General features: G+C 42.6%; 1 long non-coding RNA gene across 1 annotated transcript in view; it reads right to left on the bottom strand.

Moving 5' to 3' along the window:
* Positions 1-2,586: 2,586 nt before the first annotated feature.
* Positions 2,587-11,909, bottom strand: part of LOC144771714 (uncharacterized) — a 293,395-nt gene continuing 284,072 nt past the window's right edge. Inside the window, exon 3 of the long non-coding RNA XR_013599441.1 lies at positions 2,587-2,632. This is a non-coding gene — a long non-coding RNA (uncharacterized LOC144771714). The remainder of the gene's footprint in view (positions 2,633-11,909) is intronic.

Below are 11,909 nucleotides of genomic sequence, written 5' to 3'. Positions count from 1 at the left end.
ACTTTCTTGAAGAAAAATTCGGATAGGGCATCACAAAGATGTTGTGAAGGAGGGGGTGTGAGATCCTGCGTACCACCGGACAAACGCTTAGTTATATCAAATAGCTCCTTACATGAGTTTTTTGCCTTGTCTATTTGTTCGGCATAGTATGCTTTTTTTGCCTCAGCAATCATATGTTTATACCGCGTTAGTGACTCTTTGTATAATATTTTACTCTCTGGGTCATAGTGCTTTCGCCAGTGTCTTTCCCTTTGTTTGTTAGTTTGTTTCTGCTTTTTAAGTTCATCGGAGAACCATGGTGCGCTGGGGGAAGCACGATTCTTGGAAATAGATTTCAGTGGCACTAGCTCCTGTGTGGCCTGACTGAGCCAGTTATGAAACTGATCTGTGGCAACCTGGGATCATCAGACAACAGAGGAGGTGTGCTTGCCAGGAGAGTATTGAGTGTCTCCAGGTTTAGGTCTTTCCATGCCCTCACCTGTTTAGGGGCAAGGTTAACCACTCTCGTCTTGTGGGTATCGGGAATGGCTAACTTGCTTGATATGACATGATGATCGGTCCATGGCAAAGGAAGGATAGCTAAGATGTGTAATGTCTCTATATTGGTAAATATGCCGTCAAGGGTGTGACCGGCCTCGTGGGTGGGGGCAGATATTAATTGATGCAACCCTAACGTTTCCATGTCCGATGGGAGACAGGCTGTATCAGCGTCGTTGGCCTTTTCAAGGTGAACATTGAGATCCCCTAGCACCATGCAATAATCGTCCAGTGCTATGGATTCCAATATTGACCCCAGGCTGAATAAAAAGGGGGCGCGTGCCCACACACACACTAACCATAGCAGATACCAGAGGAGGGAAAAAGAGGCGTGGGGCACTTGAGACAGCTAGCCTCCAACTTAACGTGTAAACACAACAGGAGCTTCTCTAAGTATTGTGACTGAAACCTAGAAACTGCTAGGTGAAGCGAGTGATGGCATCTCACAGAAGCTTAAGGATGGTCCTCACACACCGCCTGGTGTCATGCTTCATCATCGGCAGTCCTCGCTCTCCAAAAACCTGGTTTGACGGAGAGCGGGCCTACACCTAGAGACAGGGAGGCACTTCTACAACTAAGTGGGGGGCCATAAAGTGAGGGAGTTTAAAAATCAGTATAGTCCCCAGAATTAAATGTATTCTGAGGAGGGGATTATATGATATTAAAATACAAGACCCGTGAGCGTGGGGAGCTTATTGCCCCATCACTGTAGTGGTAAGTGTTGTCAACATGTTTTTGCCAAGGGGTCCATGGCATTCATCAGGACAAAGAATAAATTAAAAAGGCTCCTTATCTTACCACGCACATTGGTAGGATGACACCTCTATGTAGGCTGACCTATGTCAAAGCTCTACCAAATGGACACTTCATGACAGTCATCAGGGACGGAGAGAAGATGCACACAGGTTATGGCGAGAGACGCACCTTGACGAAAGTGTGACTACAGGAGTCTCTCCCTCTCTCTCCTCCCATAGAGTATCTAGGTAGCCCTAATAGGACTTAATGAAGTGTACATTAGGTAGAGCTTTGATATAGGTCAGCCTAATCAGTGGTGTCATCCTACCAACATGTGTGGTAAGATAAGGAGCACTTTTTCTTTTCTTTGTCCTGATAAATGCCACGGACCCCTTGGGCCAGGTAGACAGAAACATGTCGACAACACTTACCACTACGGTGATGGGGCAATAAGCTCCCCACGCTCACTGGTATTGTATTTTAATATCATATAATCCTTTCCTCAGAATACATTTCATTCTGGGGATTATACTGATTTTTAAACTAATTTACTTTATGAGCCCCACTTAGTTGTAGAAGTGCCTCCTTGTTTGCAGGTGCAGGCCCGCTCTCCATCAAACCAAGTTTTTGGAGACCGAGGACTGCCGATGATGAAGCAGGACACCCAGTGGTGTGTGAGGACAGTCCTTAAGGTTTTGTGATATGCCATCACTCGCTTCACCTAGCAGTTTCTAGGCTCCAGTAACAATACTTGGAGCAGCTTCTGTTGTGTTTACACAGTGCATGACCAACACCATGCTGGGAAGAACAGAGAGGATCGTCCCCAACCTTATTCTCTTTTGCCTCAGCTCTGTATAGTTTTGCCCTACACTGAATCTCCAGCTTAACAGAGTGATACATTTTCTAGGCTGGAGAGATGTCAGAATGTAGAAGGTTGTATGCTATGGGGTCCAAAAAGGAAAAAATGTGTAACCCCATCCATAGCAGGAGGAGAAATAAACTGTGATCAGTATATTTCTAATACCCATCATGCATTGATAGTATACCTCTAGTGAGATGCATTAGTTTTAGCTTACATTGCCAGGAAAAACAGATTTTCTGTAATTTCATTGTCAAATTGTGCATTTCTTCTTAGTCACCAAGAATGGCGCAAACTCTAGCTAAGATCAAGATTAATTGTAGTGCTATTCACTACGTAGAACCCTAATGCACAGCTGGCAATCACTCTTGTTTGCTATTCTTTAAATTCCCATGCACACTTTAATAAAATTTAAAATATAAAATTATGCAACTACTTCTATTATTTATACTTACATGAAGGTTCTTTTTTATGTTTCAGACTGTTTTGCAGCTCTCTTTTCTGTTAGAAGAAAAGAAAGGCTCAGTTTCTTTTCAAAAATGCTTATTTGTTGGTAGTTTGTGGAGGTTAAGGTACTTATTTTGTTCTCGTTTTTGGGATAAATTTATATATTTTAATACATTATGTACACCTATTTTATAATATCTTTGTGCTTGGTTGCAATAGGTGTTTTTTCTGGCAGGTAATTACTTTTAGAAGTTGTAGTGTTTTCTTTTAGGAAGTTTGTTAGATTTGGGGTCTCTAGTTGGCATAGGTAGGTACCTGTTACAAATAGAGACCCCTGTGTCTAGTCAAGGTAAGGGGCTACATTCCTAAAATAACCCCTGCTCACCCCCCTTGGTAGCTTGGCACGAGCAGGCAAGTTTATCTCAGAGGCAGTGTGTAAAGCATTTGTAAACACATACAGTAATACAGTGACAACACTACAGATGGACACCACACAGGTTGTATTATAAAAATAAGTATTTTTATATAGACTTAACACAAGACCAAATGACAAAAATCCACAATACTTTACTCAAAAATAGACTTTCAAATGTGATAAAATAGCTCAGTTCTCTCAAGTTGTAAATGCAGCACTTTAGCCTCAATGTACCTAGAATGCGTAATGCAAAGAAAACAAAAGGGTCGAAGGGAAGTTAATGTGTCGGTTCCTAACACTCAGGGGAGTGGATGCGTTGGTTCCTTAGTATGCGCAGGGGAACTGATGCTCGCTTCCTTACTGTGTGGGGAGGTGATGCGTCGGTTTCTTACTGCTCTCCAGTGCGATGCGACAAGATGGCACCTCAATGCGACACTCTTCTCCAGTGCAATGCGACAAAATGGCATCTCGGTTGCGATGCGACAACTTTGGTGCGATGCGTGCACACCCAACGGCCGTGCATCAGCTCAATGATCTTTGGAGCCATGACAGGCCCTGCGACGCACTTCTCCGGTGATACAACGATGAACTCTGTCGCAGTGCCCCGCTTCTCTCACAATGCGCCATGCTTCCGGGATGCGATGACAGCGGCAGTGGCGGCTCGCTTCCTCAGCGATGCGATGACAGCGGTTGTGGCGGTGACACGCTTCTTGTGGTTGCGTCGCGCTTCCAGCTCCCAGCGACAGGCAGTCTCTCAGAAGGCCAAGCACAACAGCAGGCACTTCAATTATCAGCAAGAGAACTCAGGGGGTAAATGGTAGGTGAAGTCTTCTATCCCTGAGACTTTAGGCAGTAGGCAAGCTCTAGTTCAATCCCTTGGAGATTCTTCTTCAAGTTGATAGAAAGCACACTCAGTCCTTTTCTCCTTTCTTTGGCAAGTGCAGCAACCACTGAAGCCCAACTCCCAAACACACAGCACAGGGGTAGTCTCATCCTTCAGCTTCCTGGTTCTTCTCCTCAGCAAAGGTTCATCCTGATTCCCCGAAGTGATCTAAAGTTCTGGTGCCTGGGTCCCCTCTTTTATACACCAAAATCCTTTGTCTCTGAAGGCAGAGAGTGTCTATACCTACCCAAACCAGTTCTGGTCAGTCCTGGAGGACTTTGTTTACAGGACTCCTTCTCTTCCTTTGACAGTGTAGGCCAGGGACATCAGACGTACCACCGGAGGTGGAGCCAGCATTCTGGAGAGAAGGGAGAACCCTATTCAGGTCCCAGGTGCAACTCCTCCCTCCCATCTGTATGCAGATCTCTCTATTCAGTACTCTACTGACTTACCCTGTCTCTTGGAATCCCACAGCCCCTGTCACTCAAACTCCAGACAAGGAATACACAACCTAGCAGAGGCAGGCTTGGATAGTTATGCAAGAAAATACCTACTTTCTAAAAGCGGTCTTTTCAAACACAGAATATTAAAACCAACTTCACTAAAAGATGTATTTTATCATTCTGAGTTCAGTCATACTAAACTCAAATTTCTACCTAGTTCCCTGAGTCAGTTAGGATTATAAGATGTTATAATCAAACTACCCATTCTGGCCTATGAGGAAAATGTAGCCTTGCAATAGTGAAAAACAAAAATGGCTGTAATTCACTATTAGGACATGTCATACATCAGGGCATGTCCTACCTTTTACCTACAACGCACCCTGCCCTTGGGCCTACCATTGGGTTGACTAATATGTAAAGAAAGGGAAGGTTTAGGGACTGGCAAGTGGGTGTACTATTCCAGTCAACATGGCAGTACCAGACTGCACATAGGCTCCGCTATGGCAGGCCTGAGACAAACTTTACAAGCTGCTCCGGTGGGTGGCACAATCAGTGCTGCAAGCCCACCAACAGCATTGGATTTACAAGCCCTGGGCACATGCAGTGCACTGTACTAGGGTCTAACAAGGAAACCAATCAAGCCAATCATGGAGTCACCTATTCATACATCAATTTACCATATGGAGCACCTCCACTGTGGCACTGGACAGTAGTGCACAGTGCCCAAAAGCATCTAAAACCAACAAAAACATAAGAGGCAACAGCAAAGAATGGAAAGAAGACCCACGCCAATGGTGCCAGGTCTAACAAAGTTCATGTAAAGAGATAGAAGTTGGAGAGTGTTTTGGTAAATATTTGATATTTTACCTTTCAAATTTTATTTACAAGTAAGATGTCTTTAAAATATTTTACTTCCTTTGTTTGGTATTTGTCACAATGTATATATTTCATCTTTAATGGTCTGGTCAGAGAATCCGGCAGAGTTTCCTCATCATGCAGAATTTGTCATATTTGTAGTATTTATTTGATAATATTAGTATGGCTTTGATATGTTGATTTAGTTGTTTCTTTGTTTATAGTTTGATTTTATTGTTTTGTTTAGTGTTAGTTTTTCAGGTATGTCCTTCTATGGTCATTGCTAATTTAAGTTTTATTTAGAATGTTTGATATATAGCTTTCGTGTTTTGAATATATTTATATATATATATATATATATATATATATATATATATATATATATATATATATATATATATATATATATACATATATATATGAGTGCTTCGAAAGGAACGCCGTTTTGCTTGGATATATATATACATATTTTCAAGAAGCATCAGAAACATTCCCCAGTTACCGGAGCTCATGGTCCTTCAGGGTGGTCTCACGAATGTGGGCACGGGGCAGCCCACCAATTCCTTCCTAGGAAAACAAATAGGTGAGACCCAATGCAGCAACAGAAGGCTTTATTTCAAAATCACAGCGCCTGTTCCATGTGTCTAACGTTTCGGCATCATGCCTCACTCACAGACTGGAATGCAAGCGCTCAGGTGCGCTAGAGTCTTTTAAAAGCGGTGCAGGACGTGAATGTGGGGATGTACTTCAATGCCCAGAATGCATAGTGTGAGAAAAATCAATGATCGGCAACAGTTCCATCACAGCGCACATGCATGATTATAAACTCGGGTAATATTACAACAGTCACAGCAGTGCAAAGATTACCGCTACTCTTTTGTAGATGCATTTGACTCCGAAGAGGCCAATAAAGCCGCAAGATCATGACAGGAAATCACCCTGTCTGAACCCCTTCCACGCGTCAGCCTCTTTCCTCAGTGGGTCCTCAGTGGGTTTGGGAGGAGCGAGTGGACCAATCTCCTCAATAAACATTTTCAAGAAGCATCAGATGCATTCCCCAGTTACCAGAGCTCATGGTCCTTCAGGGTGGTCTCACGAATGTGGGCACGGGGCAGCCCACCAATTCCTTCCTAGGGCAACAAACAGGTGAGACCCAATGCAGCAACAGAAGGCTTTATTTCAAAATCACAGCGCCTGCTCCATGTGTCTATTGTTTTGGCGTAATGCCTTGCTCACAGACTGGAACGCAAGCGCGCAGGTGCGCTAGAGTCTTTTAAAAGCGGTGCAGCACGTGACTGTGGGGATGTACTTCAATGCCCAGAATGCATAGTGCGAGAAAAGTCAATGATCGGCAACAGTTCCATCACAGTGCACATGCATGATTATAAACTCAGGTAATATTACAACAGTCACTGCAATGCAAAGATTACCGCTACTCTTTTGTAGATGCATTTGACTCCGAAGAGGCCAATGAAGCCGCAAGATCATGACAGGAAGTCACCCTGTCTGAACCCCTTCAACGCGTCAGCCTCTTTCCTCAGTGGGTCCTTAGTGGGTTTGAGAGGCGCGAGTGGAACAATCTCCTCAATAAACATTTTCAAGAAGCATCAGATGCATTCCCCAGTTACCGGAGCTCATGGTCCTTCAGGGTGGTCTCACGAATGTGGGCACGGGGCAGCCCACCAATTCCTTCCTAGGACAACAAACAGGTGAGACCCAATGCAGCAACAGAAGGCTTTATTTCAAAATCACAGCGCCTGCTCCATGTGTCTAATGTTTCGGCGTCATGCCTTGCTCACAGACTGGACCGCAAGCGCGCAGGTGCGCTAGAGTCTTTTAAAAGCGGTGCAGCACATGACTGTGGGGATATACTTCAATGCCCAGAATGCATAGAGCGAGAAAAGTCAATGATAGGCAACAGTTCCATCACAGCGCACATGCATGATTATAAACTTGGGTAATATTACAACAGTCACAGCAGTACAAAGATTACCGCTACTCTTTTGTAGATGCATTTGACTCCGAAGAGGCCAATGAAGCTGCAAGATCATGACAGGAAGTCACCCTGTCTGAACCCCTTCCACGCGTCAGCCTCTCTCCTCAGTGGGTCCTCAGTGGGTTTGGGAGGCGCGAGTGGACCAATCTCCTCAATAAACATTTTCAAGAAGCATCAGATGCATTCCCAGTTACCGGAGCTCATGGTGCTTCAGGGTGGTCTCACAAATGTGGGTACGGGGCATCCCACCAATTCCTTCCTAGGACAACAAACAGGTGAGACCCAATGCAGCAACAGAAGGCTTTATTTCAAAATCACAGCGCCTGCATCATGTGTCTAACATTTCGGCGCCATGCCTTGCTCACAGACTGGAACGCAAGTGCGCAGGTGCGCTAGAGTCTTTTAAAAGCGGTGCAGCACGTGACCGTGGGGATGTACTTCAATGCCCAGAATGCATAGTGCGAGAAAAGTCAATGATCGGCAACAGTTCCATCACAGCGCACATGCAATATTATAAACTTGGGTAATATTACAACAGTCACTGCAATGCAAAGATTACCGCTACTCTTTTGTAGATGCATTTGACTCCGAAGAGGCCAATGAAGCCGCAAGATCATGACAGGAAGTCACCCTGTCTGAACCCCTTCAACGCGTCAGCCTCTTTCCTCAGTGGGTCCTTAGTGGGTTTGAGAGGCGCGAGTGGAACAATCTCCTCAATAAACATTTTCAAGAAGCATCAGATGCATTCCCCAGTTACCGGAGCTCATGGTCCTTCAGGGTGGTCTCACGAATGTGGGCACGGGGCAGCCCACCAATTCCTTCCTAGGACAACAAACAGGTGAGACCCAATGCAGCAACAGAAGGCTTTATTTCAAAATCACAGCGCCTGCTCCATGAGTCTAACGTTTCGGCATCATGCCTTGCTCACAGACTGGAATGCAATGGCGCGCAGGTGCGCTAGTCTTTTAAAAGCGGTGCAGGACGTGACTGTGGGGATGTACTTCAATGCCCAGAATGCATAGTGCGAGAAAAGTCAATGATCGGCAACAGTTCCATCACAGCTCACATGCATGATTATAAACTCGGGTAATATTTCAACAGTCACCGCAGTGCAAAGATTACCGCTACTCTTTTGTAGATGCATTTGACTCCGAAGAGGCCAATGAAGCCGCAAGTTCATATATATACTTAGCATTTAGATTGTTGTAAATATTTTTTCAATTAATGCAAATTATTTGTTATAATGTTATGAATTTAGTCATATACCTGATTTGGGGTGAATTATAGAGATTTTAATGATGTAATATATCTATTTATTCATGTGTATGCAATATTTTTGCTATAGTATATGTTTATTTAAGGGTAACATTATTTATCTTTCCAATATTTGTCTTTTCAATGAATGTAAAAATCAATATTTATTTTTACATTTCATTATTGGCATTTTGTATTAAAGTCACAATGGTTACATTTATCATGGGGTCATATAAAAATTAAATCACACTTAACAGTCAACAAGTACAACGTTCTTGTGCAACATCACATCATCTGAAATAGAGCTTTCAATACTATATGGAAGTACAATCTCTTACGTCAGACATATCAGTAGACAATAAAGCATTTGTAGGCAGGTTTCAGTACAACATGCTTAAACATGATATATACATTTTGTCCTTGATGGTAATGTATTCATAATGTATGTGTGCTCCTCAGACTTAGGCAGTGTATCAGTCTGCGATAGTAGGGCAGTCAGAGTAGTAGATGGAGCATGCTGGACATCAGAGAGTAAATTGCGTGATAGGGACCCCCATCCATTAAGTCTAGGTGTTAGAATTCGCTGCTCGAGGTTTGGATTACGAGAAAAGATTTGAATGCACCCATATATTCCTGGACTTTAAGGTTGGAGGCTACAATTCAGCACAGGTAGTAAGCTGGTCCCTACAATATATCAGGTCTTACAGCAAGTCTTTAAATTACAATGTACAGCATCTTCTCCAACTGCAAGCAATCTGCCTCTTAGCTTGTAGGCGGCATAGTGGAACATATTTCTGTAATCCTGCTTTTATGTCTTCCATGTGTCCCAAGATTACCATAAGGGGCATTATGTTGATTGTCTGGTAGGTCATGTGTGACAGCACCACCTTGATCCCCCTCTCATAAGAACAAATTTGTTTACCACACGAGGCCAAGTGGAGGAAGTTCACACCCTCCAGGCTGCACCTGGCACATCTGTCATCAGGTCAGAGATGATACCTATGTAGCCTTGCAGGAGTATAATATAGCCTGTGCCTATTTCTTGCTACAATGCGCCTTGCATGTTGGCAAAAATAGATCCACTGCGCATCAGTGAGAGAAGTCCCCAGTTCCACACCCCAGCCCTCCTTAGCTCCCCCGCTCATGTATGGCATATCCTGCTGTGCTGCGGTATGTAGGATAGATACCAAGTGTTTTGGTCCCTCAGAATAATGTAGGGTGTGCAGCATGCTAAACATGGGGGGCATACAGGGAAAGTCAGTGGTGGCAGCGTTTGCTTCATGTCTCAGTCTGATATACAGAAATACCTCTAGGGATGTTGGTTGCTCGCCAGCAAACATGGTCTCATGAGAAGTGAATAAGCTGTGTTATAAAGGTCCCACCATATTTCAGCAGGCTACCTCCTCAATAACTGGAATAGATGCTTGATAGCTTGGCAGAAGGGATGGTGAGTATATCAGTGGTTTATCAGCTTTTATTGCCAGGTTACCTCAAATGGCATTGGTGCTCGCAACAGTAGAGTCAGAGGGGGCAACAACAGATACACTGGGACCCAAATATGCAGTAGAAGATTTGCGCCATGTAACCCTGTTCTATTGCTGAGTGCGTCATGTAAAGAATAGGTTTATATCAATATATGGAGTAGTGCACCTACGCACATAGATAGTACAGTTCCATGTTCAGAGAAAAATAGATCTTTTTACCAGTGATATTTGTCTTCTCGATATTTGTTGTTTTATTAGTTAAGTATAGACAAAACATTTTTAACAATATTTATGTTACAAAAGTTTTCTATTTTGATATTGAATGCATTGTACTTCCTCAGTGCACCTCCAGGGTGGACAGTGGAGACACCCATTTGTTGGGTTTCTGTGATTTTTAATTAATCATCTGGGATGCAACATATCTAGCTTTGGTGGATCTTGGCCTGTCCATGTTACCCTTAGGATGATTTTCAATCATATTATTTTGGACTACTGCAGTGTCCAGTTTACTCAGACCAATATACCCTTTCTAGTATGTCCATTGTTATTGCAACTTTGCGCTCAGATACACTTATATGTTTGACCCCTAGTCTAACATGAGTGTTGCTTATAATATGGAACATAATCATATATATCATGCCAGAGACTCTCAACAATATATAATTGCTCCCCAGGTTACTTCAAGTACTCCTTTCTAAATTGTTGTGAACAAATGTGAGTGCTTCTCTGCTGCAAGAGAATCCCCTTAATGATGTAAGAAAATGCAGTGGCAATTTAAATTAAATGTATGTGGGAGCACAAGAAGACGTATTTTCCTATCAAAACATAATTAAATGCATCACAACATAAATGTGCTGCCACTTCCTCCTAAAAGAATTTCTATTTTCCCAATGTTTAATGGTTCTGACTGAGAATAATACATTTGTTTAAAATGTTATTTATGCAATTTAATAAATGAATGTGGAGAATGGGTAGTATACAAAATGTGAATTAAAAACAGTTATTAACAGTAATAGCATTTATCTTGAAATATTAATTTGAGAGGTCCACAATTTTACATTTATATCATGTTTGTAGAAAGCAAGATAATATATTAAATTAATATATTTTAAATCATTAAAAAAGTTAGGCAGAAACCGCAGCAGCGGTCGCGAAAACCCAAACAAGCCAGCGGCATCCTGACAGCTACATTACAAGGTTAATGAGGGGCTGGAAGTGTTGTGCGAGGGCGGTCATGGTGGCAGCAAGCTTCTACTCTGAGAGAGTCAGAAGTCAATGGCGGCCATACTGTTGCCTCCAGCCAGTCAGTGCACTGTTTCTGTGCCTCATGTTGTGCATGGATAACAGTTCACCCATCAATATTGCTGGCTTTGGAGGGCACAACATGGGCACCAGCCATATTACACATGGGTTTTTGTGCCCTAGAGCCATTTTTTGGGCTCATTACCTGTCTTTTGTCGAGTTTTTCATGGCGGTCTCACTGCCTTGAAAAGATTGGCGTAAGGGTAGGTTGTATATGTGTTCATCGGTGTAGGAGCATGGACTGCCTCCATTGTCCACCTCTTCCTCTCCCGCTGCGATAGCAGGAATGTTGGTGGAGGCTCAGTCCTAAGGCGGTTCTCCATTCCTGCTTGTAATCCAGCGGTCAGACCACAAGGTATGTGGGTGATCGGACCGCCACAAAGCAATGGCGGATCACGGACCACCAGGGTTGAAATCAGGACCTTAGTTTTAGTATCCTATAAAATTATTATTGTTTTTAAAAATGTTTTAAAATGTTTTCTATTGTTTGAAATAAAATTAGAGCATATGTATTACATTTATAAATGTATTTAAACAAGTTGAAAATATGTTTTTTAAATGTCTTATATCTAATTTAGAAATATTAGTAAAGTTAATGTACAATTTGACAATTTAAGTGAAAATATAATTTGATAAAATATTTAAAAATATTGATATATTGTTTAGCCGATTAGTATTTTTATAAAAATAAGTTTAATT

Source organism: Lissotriton helveticus, chromosome 8, assembly GCF_964261635.1.
Source record: "Lissotriton helveticus chromosome 8, aLisHel1.1, whole genome shotgun sequence".
Lineage (NCBI taxonomy): Eukaryota > Metazoa > Chordata > Amphibia > Caudata > Salamandridae > Lissotriton > Lissotriton helveticus.
Note: the sequence above shows the minus strand (reverse complement) of the source record. Positions and strands in the feature narration are given on the sequence as shown.